Genomic DNA, 10,633 nt, shown 5'->3' with positions numbered 1-10,633 from the left:
TTTAGGTTATCACAATTTAAAAATCATATTTTAAAAAACTTACAGAGACCATTTACTCAGGGACTATTTGACTCACTATGCTGAAACTTTCCCCCTTATACTTCTTGATCAGTGGTGGCAACCCTACAGCACGTGTGTCACAGTGGGTTGTTTGTATCATTCAAAATTTTCTGGTGTGCCATCACTGGTTGTCTATAAGGCCTCTCTCAGCTCTTGAAGATGGTTATTTTGGTCACATGGCTGCTAAAGTCTTATAACAAGCCGAACTCTTTTTGTCTACACAAAACATCTCCTTATAAGTGGGACCCAAATGATTTCACTTTAAAAAGAGCCTGTTTCGTTTGTATTTGGTTCCCATCATCCTTACCTTGACAGGTTAAAAGTATGTGCATTTACAATTTTTTTGCTCACGTGATTATCATGTCTTGAAGAAGATGGGGCAAGTATTTATTTTTTCAGTTAAATTGGCATGAGTTTTCAGTACATAATGATTACATTCCTCATAGGGGAAGTTCAAACATGGACACGAGTGCTTTATACATTTTATATATCAACTCTTCATAGCACTGTTTGCAAGTATTTTCTCCCAGTTTGTAGTTTGTTGTGTACACCTTTTTAGTATGGCTTCCCTGTGTCTGGAGTGGATTGGTTCCAGGCCTTCCCTTGCAAATGAAAATCTGTCACCGTTCAGCTCCTTTTATCAACTGGTGTATTATTTGCATAATTCAAATCATCTTTAGTTACATTAATATAGTGTAAATTCTGTGTAAATAGTTATACTCTATTGTTCAGGGAATGACGACCTGGCAAAGTACATTTTCAGAACAAGATGCCATTCCCCCTAAAAAATATTTTTAATCTAGGATTGGTTGAATCTTTATGTGTAATGAATGATCAGAAGGCTAACTCTGGTCCCATTCAGTTTTGTTTTGTTGCCTAAGCTTTTGTATAATATCCAAATATTATGCAAAGGCCAGTGTCCAGGAACTTTTCTTCTGTGTTCTCTTCTGGGAGTTTAATAGTTTCAGTTTCTGTCTTTAATTTGGGGTTTTTATACACTGAGCTTTTGTTTTTGGTGTGCAAGGGCCCATTTTCATTCCTTTTGCATGTGGAAATCTGTGTTCCCAGCGTAACTTTTTTTTTTTTTTTTGTATTGGGGATAGAACTTGGCCCTTGTGCTTGTGAGGTAGGTGGCAGAACCACTGAGCCAAATCTCCAGCCCCACAATTTTTTTTAATCTCAGCAAAGTTTCATTGAAGGTAGGAAAAGAAACAGGCTCTGCAGATCAAGTTTGGGCCAAGTAAAAGTAGAAAAGGAGTATTCTGTACAGCGTGTGTGTGTGTGTGTGTATGTGTGTTGGGAGGGCACCGTGCAAGAGAACACAGTGGCCTCCCAGCATCACTTTTTGGAAAGATTCTCTCGTGTGCTCTTTGTGCCTGTGTCAAACATCATTTGACTGTGGTTTTATTTCTGGACTCTTGTCTACTGGTCCATGTGGTTTTTATGCCACTACTGCAGTGTTTTACTATAGGGTTGTACCATTTTAGTATTTGAGGTGATGTCTCACTATGTAGTCCAGGTTGGACCTGAATTCTTGGGGCTCAACTCATCTTCCTGCCTCAGCCTTCCAAGTGAGTTGGGTTTACACACTTGATTCACACACTCATCTTATTATGCAATTTTTTTTTGAGACAGGGACTCACTGTATAACCCAGGATGGCCTTGAACTCACTGCAATCCTCCTGCCTTAGCCTCCTGAGTGCTGGGATTATGGGAAAGCACCCCCACACCTAATTAGAAGGGTTTGCTTTTGCACTGTTCAGGAGCTCGTGGATTTATCTCAAGGCTCTTTGTGCAAGCTATAGTTTACATACTGCTTCATTGTTAATAAGGTATATGTAAAATTACTAGTGAGTGGATAACACTTTTCAATTGTGCATCTGAATATTATATCCTAATGTATGCTATGTACTATAAACAGACTCATATATATGTATACTATAACCAGACTTTGAGACCCACAACTATTGCTTCAACTTTCAACCAGACCCAGTTAATAAACATGCAGAGTAAAACACTTGATTCAGAGGAATTATGGAAAATAATTATATATGCAATTTTTTCTTTGTGTGTGTGTGTGAGAGAGAGAGAGAGAGAGAGACAGAGAGAGAGAGACAGAGAGAGAGACAGAGAGAGTCTTGCTGTGTAGTTCAGGCTCATCTTGTACTCACAATGTAGCCCAGGCTGGCCTTGAACTCATGGCAATCCTCCTGCCTCAGCCTCCTGACAAATTTTCAACCAGAAGTTTGGGTCTATAATAATTGCTTAGAAAGGGAGGGAGGTGCTTCACATCTATCTCTGTGCAGTCTAGGAACAGAAGCACAAGTCACACAATTTAAAATCAGGACTACTATTGAGTAATAAAAGGCTTATACTCAAATGCTGACCCTCTGGGGTAAAAATAAAGTAACATAAAATTCATGGGTAGAAAAAGAACAGAGAGCCGTGCAGTCTGAGGAGCAGTTTGTTTTCTTAGCCATTTATTGACAGCTACACAGGGCACAGCAGACACGGGGTGGGCTGTAAGGTTGGCCTCAGGCAGAAAGGTTCCTCGGCCAGTTTGCACTGATGGACCACACCTGCACAGCTCCCTGGGGAAAAAAGTAAATGAGCAGAGTTAGTACAACAAACTCCAGCACCTGCGGCCTGAAAGGAAGCACAGCCCTCTGCTTTTAATAAACCACAGACCAGACACCTTCCAAAAGGGTGTAATTTACAGCCAAACAATGTTGTGGATAAACTGGAAGGATGTGATCGCACCGACAGGGTGGCGGCCCAGCTCTCACAACATGAACATGCCTGAGTTGGGGAGTGAGGATTGAGAAAGGAAAGAACACTCAAGCCTGAGTGGAGACCAAGAGAAGTCTGACTCATTTCACAGAAACAGCTCCTTCTAAAGGCACACATCAAAAGGAAGATTTTTAGGGGCACACAACAGGAAGCACCAAGCAATTGTGACTCTTACAGATAATATCAGATCTTCAGCTAATGGAGTTCCTGTTATCGCAGGGTCAAAGAACAAAATAAGCTTAACAAACAGTGTCCTTGAAAAGAAACAAATGTTAACAAATGTTACATAGATTGTATCAAAGCCTTAATCCTAGAGGACAAAGTTATTTTCCAAATGTCAAATGCCACTGGGCCATGACTGGCCCCCACATTTCCCCCTTTTTATTATATTTAGAGCAGGGACTTTCCCACCTCAGCAGAAAGACTATGCCTGTCGTAGGTGAGAAATGTCTAGAGAAATCCCCTACCCATCATCAAACCATGAGAAATTTAATACTCATGCTCTGTTTTAGGTTGGTTATTTCTCCATAATTCTTACCCATCACTGACTACCAGTCTCTGCAGGGGTTATACCATAGGCTGTGGAGGCTTGACATGTAGCTTTCTCTACCTCTATCAACATTTGTAACCCTTGATCCTCATACCAGGACTCATTAATTTTTACAGGCATCATTACAAAGGGCACAGAATGAAAGGAAGTCATCATTTCTGAGAATATACAATTGGTCAATTTACAATTAAAACAACTGTTGTTATATCCGTTATCAGTTTCATAAACAATCTCTATATTTCTTACCAGTAGCAGATAAGGAGCATTAACACAAGACATTATCTAATTTTTCTTTTGTTCTTTGACTTGAGATAACACAGTATTTATGGTATTTTGCATATAAAAGGCCCCATGTCAAAAATATTGAAACTAAAGCTAGTAACTTTGACATCTGACCATAATGTATTTCTCCCAATGCAGCAGCAAGTTTCCAAATGCTAGTTTGAGGAAAACCTGAATCTGTCCACCAAAGTCCTGCAGATAAGCTTAAGTCTGTGGAATTTCCAAGTGACTAGTCCAAAAACTTTTGAGATGTGTCATTAAATAACCTTTCCTGAGGTACAGTAACATAACATCGTTTCCATAAAATTGTAGTATTAAGGACTGTGGAGGTTCACCAGTCCCATTAAATCCTTGTTCTGGATAAAGAAGGGACACTTTTTGATTTTTGGAATGAAATTTCCACTTGTGCACCGAGACATATCCTGGAGTTTTCTCTGCTCCTTCAGTGTTGGGGTCCCAATCCAGTCACTTCAGGGGAAACCCAGATTCAAGCTGTTCAGGGATAGTGGTGGGTCTATAAATGTATCCCTAACCATAAGTAGGTGGAGCAGAAGAGAAGGGAGAATACCTGGACCAAAAGGTTATTATCGTAAACAATATGCTGGAAAACCTGCATGGTCAGACAACGTGAATACATTTTGTATACCAGAAAAGTAGCAGTAATAAGTATTATAATCATATGAAATCTTATGTATCAACAGGATCTCCCCCTTTTTTTTTCTTTAACAGAAAATATATTTTCAAGATAACCATCATAAACATGTTATAATAACATATTTAGAATTCAGTCTTTTGATGATAACCAATGTAAACATTTTTAACAACATATTTAACAAGGCATATCTTTTTATAAGGCTATGAAAATTATTTGGGCTCCCACTAGTGAACAAAGATCAGAATAAATTTTCTGAGCAGCTGCTTCTTTATTTACCAACAGGAGTGTACCCAAACTTTAAAGGTTTATATTTATTTAAGTTATTTAATCCTATAAAGCCAGGTTGTAGAAATCAACAACCCATTTGTATTTGACGTCGTTTTTTTATAAAAAAACATAATCGGACAAATACTTTTTAACATTTAGACAGACAAACATAAGGCAATTTAAACTAGAGTGCACTCAGATGGTTTTGGCCAATTGAATTATAAAATCTTTTAGTTACGACTAGTCAAAACTTTTGCAGGTCAAAATTAACAGAGATCTCTTGTAGAATTAGGGTTAAAGGAATGAAAGCTCTTCTTGACTGTAAATGTTAACCTTTTATAACAGACTTGAAACCAACAAGCAAACATAAATAAATCATTTTCATACACCTTCTCTACACACTTAGGCCTTCTGGTCTTGTATATCTTTCTTTACCTATTTTTAACAAGACAAACATACAAAAACCTTTCAGGTCAAAAGTATAACTCTTATCTCATTTACTATTAACCTTCTATAACAAACTTCAGTTTAAAGTGTCCTTTTTTTGTTCTCAGGTTGTTACATCTTAAAATTTGACTGGCTTCCAATAGAACAGTATTAACCTTGAGTTTTTAGAAAAGAGCAAGTTAACCCGATAATCGCAGTTTAAGAATTTGCAACGCACAAGAAGTGTTACTAAACTAAATAGTTTTCACTAGCAGCTGACTGTCACAGAGCAGAAGTTTGAGCAACTCCTAGGCTGGATTATTTTGAAATCTTTCTTAGTTATGTGGAGTACAAGGTCAGTTGTAGTCTGAGAACCTCCTGGAAATGATCTAAAATCAAGGTGAGGGGGGTAGATGAGCTCCCTCCCATTTTATCAGAAAATTCAATATAATTAAACAGACAAACAAGGGAACAAAAGAGGCCAAACAGAATGTAAGACAAACTGAAAGAAGAATCAGGGACTGTCAGGGAATCCCCTTAATCTCCTCTTCCAAAACCAGAAGAACTCTCTCTCAACTACAGGGTTCTGAGGAGGGGAAAAAAAATCAACCTCCCTCCCTGTAAACGGAGAGACAGAGTTCCTACCAGAGGGGCAAGGGACGTCTCCGGCCCCTGCTGCGGGGAGTCCACTAGCACATCTGCCTGGACCTCCCGGCCTCCAAAATGATCCGGATCACAAATTACCAATTAACAATTGTAAGACATTAACAGGAAGAGAAAGACAGAGAACAAAGAAAGAACAAGTATTAAAGTTTAAGTGCTCAACACAGTAGGGGTCCCCTAGGGTTAGCTGTACCCATCCTTTTCACTTTCATGTCTTGGATCCAGACTATCTCTAACAAGAGTCCATAAGCTGAAAGCATCCACAGGTACCTTACTGGGACCATGTGCAGCATAATAATCTTGTAATCATTTTCCTATCTTACTCCAAGTTTTTAGATTAACTGTGTCCTCCTCAGGAAACCAAGGACAAACTATTTCTACAAATTCTAAAAAATTACACAATTGCTGGTGCCCTACTCTAGCACCACCGACGCACAATAAATCTTTAAGCATATGTAAAAAAGCATCCAAGTATTGCCAGCTCCCATCTTTAATATTCACAAGAAAAACTCACTGCTCCTTACCTCTTTATTGAGGCCTCGTTCTTCTCTGCGGTGTCCTTCACTGGATCCCTCCATACTCAGGTCCCTGTCTGGGGGCCACTTGTGGCGGCCCAGCCGTCACAACACCAACATGGCTGAGTTGGGGAGTGACGACTGAGAGAGGAAAGAACACTCAAGCCTGAGTGGAGACCAAGAGAAGTCTGATTTATTTTGCAGAAACAGCTCCTTTTAAAGGCACACAGCAACAGGAAGCACCAAGCAATTGTTTTTAATCTTTATGCAAAGACGGGATTTCCTGACTCTTAAAGATAACATCAGATCTTCAGCTAATGAGTTCCTGTTATGGCAGGGTCAAAGAACAAACACGCTTAACAAACAGTGTCCTTGAAAAGAAACAAATGTTAACAAATTATCAATGCCTTAATTGTAGAAGAAGAAGTTATTTTCCAAATGTCAAACGCCAGTGGGCCAGAACTGGCCCCCACACAACAGCCAGCACCATGAAAACGTAAACTCCAGAGGCCCAGCGTGTCTTTTGCAGTTTGCGCATCACAAGGACACAAAGAGAAAGCATGAGGCCACAGTGACTGAGAAGCAAATAACCACACATGTAGAGGCTATCAAACCTCCCTGTCCATTGAAGCTGCCCTACAATGTGGCGGTCCAGCCGTCACAACACGAACATGCCTGAGTCGGGGAGTGAGGATTGAGAAAGGAAAGAACACTCAAACCTGAGCGGAGACGAAGAGAAGTCTGATTTATTTCACAGAAACAGCTCCTTTTATAGGTTCACATCAACAGGAAGCACCAAGCAACTATTTGTATTTTTTATGCAAAGACCGGTTTTTCTGACTCTTTGCAAAGAACATCAGATCTTTGGCTGTCTCCTTGAGTTTCTCCCATTGCAGCAACAAGTTTAACAAGCAGAGTCCTTGAATGTTACAGATTGTATCAATGCCTTGAGTGTAGAGGTGAAGAAGTTTCCTTTTAAATGTCAAACTCCTAGAGGGCCATGGCCGGGCTTCCACATATCCCCCTTTTTATTATATTTAGAGCAGGGACTTTCCCAGCTGAGCAGAAAGACTGTGCCTGTCTTAGGTGAGAAATGTCCAGAGAAATCCCTTACCCGTCATCAAGCCATGAGAATTCTGATAGTCATGCTTTGTCTTAGGTTGGATATTTCTCTACACTTCTCTTACCCGTCTTTGACTACCAGCCTCTGCAGGGGTTAGATCGTAGTTTGTGGAGGCTTGACATGTAGCTTTCTCTACCTCTATCAACATCTGTAACCCTTGATCCTCATACTAGGACCCATTAATTGTTACAAGCATCATCATGAAGAGAGGTTGTCTCAAAACCATCACAGACTGAAAGGAAGTCATCATTTTGAGAATATGCAATTGATCAATTTACAATTAAAATAGTTGTTATATTCATTATCAGTTTCATAAGCAATCTCTATATTTCTTACCAATAACGTATAAGGAGGATTAACACTAGACATTTTTTTCTTTTGTTCTTTGACTTGAGATAACACAGGATTTATGGTATTTCACACATTAAAAGTCTCTGTGTTAAAAACATTTAAACGAAGGCTAGTAACTTTGACATCTGACCATAAACATATTTCTCCCAATGCAGCAGCAAGCTTCCAAATGTTGGTTTGAGGAAAACCTGAATCTGTCCACCAAAGCTGTGTACACAAGCTTAAGTCCAAGTGATTAGTCCAAAAACATTTGAGATGTGTCATTAAATGGTCTTTCTTGAGGTGTAGTAACATAACACCTCTTCTATAAAATAGTAGTACTGCCTATTTCTGTTTCTTCTCCACACAAAGGTAATGATTGTGGAGGTTACTGTCCCATGATACTGGATGTAGACTTGTGAGGATGATCCACATGACGAACCAATCTCTCTGGTAACCATCGAGCTCCATCATGTTCCTGCGAGAAAACACAAACATATCCTCGGCCCCATATTAAAATGGGGTCAGGTCCATACCATTGACCAGTTAAGGGATCTCTCCATTTTACCAAGGTATATGGAGAACCTTGTGGATGCCAGAATCTTTCTGCTGCTGAATGGCCATGCTTATCAATTTGTAAAAAATTTAGAATATAAATAGCATGATTTAAGTAATTTCTGAGTGAGGAGGGATATAACTCCCCCTTTTTTATTTTTAGAAGTTACACTTTTAATGTGCCATGAGCACATTCAACTATTCCCTGTCCTTGAGGATTATAGGGAATACCTGTAATATGCACAATATGCATTTGTTGACAGAATAGTTTGAAGGCCTTACTAACATATCCAGAACCATTATCTGTTTTTATTTTTTGAGGTACTCCTAAAATGGAGAAACAATATATACAGTGAGCAATAACATGTTTAGTAGCTTCTCCTGTTCGAGCTGAAGCAAGAATAAATCCTGAAAAAGTGTCAACAACAACATGTACATACCTTTGTTTTCCAAACTCCATTACATGAGTAACATCCATCTGCCATAGTTGATGAGGAAGCAAACCTCGAGGATTAACACCATAATGTGGAACAGAAGAAAATTGAGGGCAAGTGGAGCACTGTTTAACAATTTATCGGGCAGCTTCTCAAGGAATCTGAAATTGATATCTAAGAGTACGACTACTTTGGTGATGGAGTTGATGAGATTGACGAGCTAAATCAATTTTAGAAAGGGCAATAAATTTTGTGGAAACATCAGCAAGATGATTTCCCAAAGACAATGGACCGGGTAAAACAGTATGTGCTCGAATATGTCCAATAAAACAAGGAAGAGAATGATTATGAATATAATTTTGTACTTGAATAAAAAGTTGTTGAATCTCTAAATTACTGGTATTAATACAGGCCACAGTTTCTAAAGAAGGAAGGGCTTTAGCCAAATACTATCAGTATATAGATTAAAAGAAACATGGGCAAATTCCTGAAAAACAAAAAGAATGGCATGCAATTCAACTACTTGTGCCGAAGTGGCAGGTGTTGAAAAAACCTTTTCATGACCATCAATAACATAAACAGCTTTTCCATTAGAGGATCCATCAGTGAAAATAACAATGGCATCAGGTATAGGTTTAAATGAAATAATTTTTGGAAAAATGAAGGATTGAATGTTTGCAAATTGTAACAATTTATTAGGTGGATAATGAAATTTAATTTGGCCTGAAAAATATGCAAATGCAATAGCCCAGGAATCACAATTCTGAAACAGCCAATCTAATTGTTTTCCTGTAAATGGAATTACAATAATGGAAGGTTCTAAACCAAAATATTTCTGAGCCTTACATCGGATTGATTGAACAAGTTGGGCAACAGCTTCATAATACGGTTGTAAATTTTTGGCAGGTGAAACAGATAAATGTAATCACAATAAAGGTCCATTTTGCCACAAAACAGCTGTAGGGGAATGTTTGATTAGAAAAATAAAAGCTTCTAAGGGTTTTTGATAATCAAAATAAAATATCTGTTGATTAGAAATGGCTATTTCCACCTTTTGAAGAGCCAATCGTCCTTCATATGTGAGGGTCCTGAGGGAGGAAGGATCAGGATCCCCTTGCAAGATATCAAATAAAGGTTTTAATTCTCTGGTAGTTAATTTTAAATAGGGATGTATCCAATTTATATCTCCCAATAATTTTTGAAAATCATTCAAAGTTTTCAAATTATCTTTTTGAATCTGTAACTTTTGGGTAAATATTTTTTGAGGATATAGCTGATATCCCAAATATGAAAAAGGAGACTCCCGTTGAATTTTTTCAGGAGCAGTAACTAACCCATAATCATTTAAAACCTTTTGTAAATAAACAAATACAGTAAGCAATAATGATTCATCTTCATTTGCTAAGAGAATGTCATCCATATAATGTATCATATAAACAGAAGGATAACTTTGTCTAATACAGGAAAGAGCCTGCGCTACAAACTTTTGACATAGGGTAGGGCTATTTGCCATACCTTGAGGCAAAACTCTCCATTGGTACCTTTGCAGACGTCCCTGGAAATTAATAAAGGGACACTAAAAGCAAATCGTTTACAATCTGTAGGGGCGAGAGGTATAGTATAAAAACAATCCTTTAAATCAATAACTATTTCAAAAGTATTTCTAGGTATTGCAGAGGCAAGGGGGAGACCAGGTTGTAATGCTCCCATGATTTCCATAGTTTCATTAATCTTTCTTAAATCTTGCAATAATCTCCATTTACCAGACTTTTTCTTTATAACAAAAATTGGTGAATTCCAAGGAGAGACAGACGGTTCAATGTGGCCTTTATCTAATTGTTCCTGCACTAACTGTTGGGCAGCTGTTAATTTCTCACTAGTTAAGGGCCATTGGTCAAGCCAAACAGGCTTTTCATCTTTCCAGACTATTGGATCTGCATGGGGTGCAGGCATGTCAATGACCCCTAGGGAAAATATCCCAGG

General features: G+C 38.4%; 1 long non-coding RNA gene across 2 annotated transcripts in view; it reads right to left on the bottom strand.

Moving 5' to 3' along the window:
- Window positions 1–2,523: 2,523 nt before the first annotated feature.
- Window positions 2,524–10,633, bottom strand: part of LOC104870065 — a 10,782-nt gene continuing 2,672 nt past the window's right edge. The window contains exons 2-3 of one of the 2 annotated variants that reach the window (XR_004515712.1): window positions 6,218–6,374; window positions 2,524–2,651 (exon numbers count right to left, since the gene is read on the bottom strand). This is a non-coding gene — a long non-coding RNA (uncharacterized LOC104870065). Of the gene's footprint in view, window positions 2,652–6,217; window positions 6,424–10,633 lie in introns of those variants that run through there. The other variant, XR_782444.2, reaches the window with a different exon arrangement.

The sequence above is a fragment of the Fukomys damarensis genome, unplaced genomic scaffold (genome assembly GCF_012274545.1).
Source record: "Fukomys damarensis isolate Sample0158 unplaced genomic scaffold, DMR_v1.0_HiC HiC_scaffold_38, whole genome shotgun sequence".
NCBI classification, from domain to species: domain Eukaryota; kingdom Metazoa; phylum Chordata; class Mammalia; order Rodentia; family Bathyergidae; genus Fukomys; species Fukomys damarensis.
This window is presented reverse-complemented; position numbering and strand designations above follow the sequence as displayed.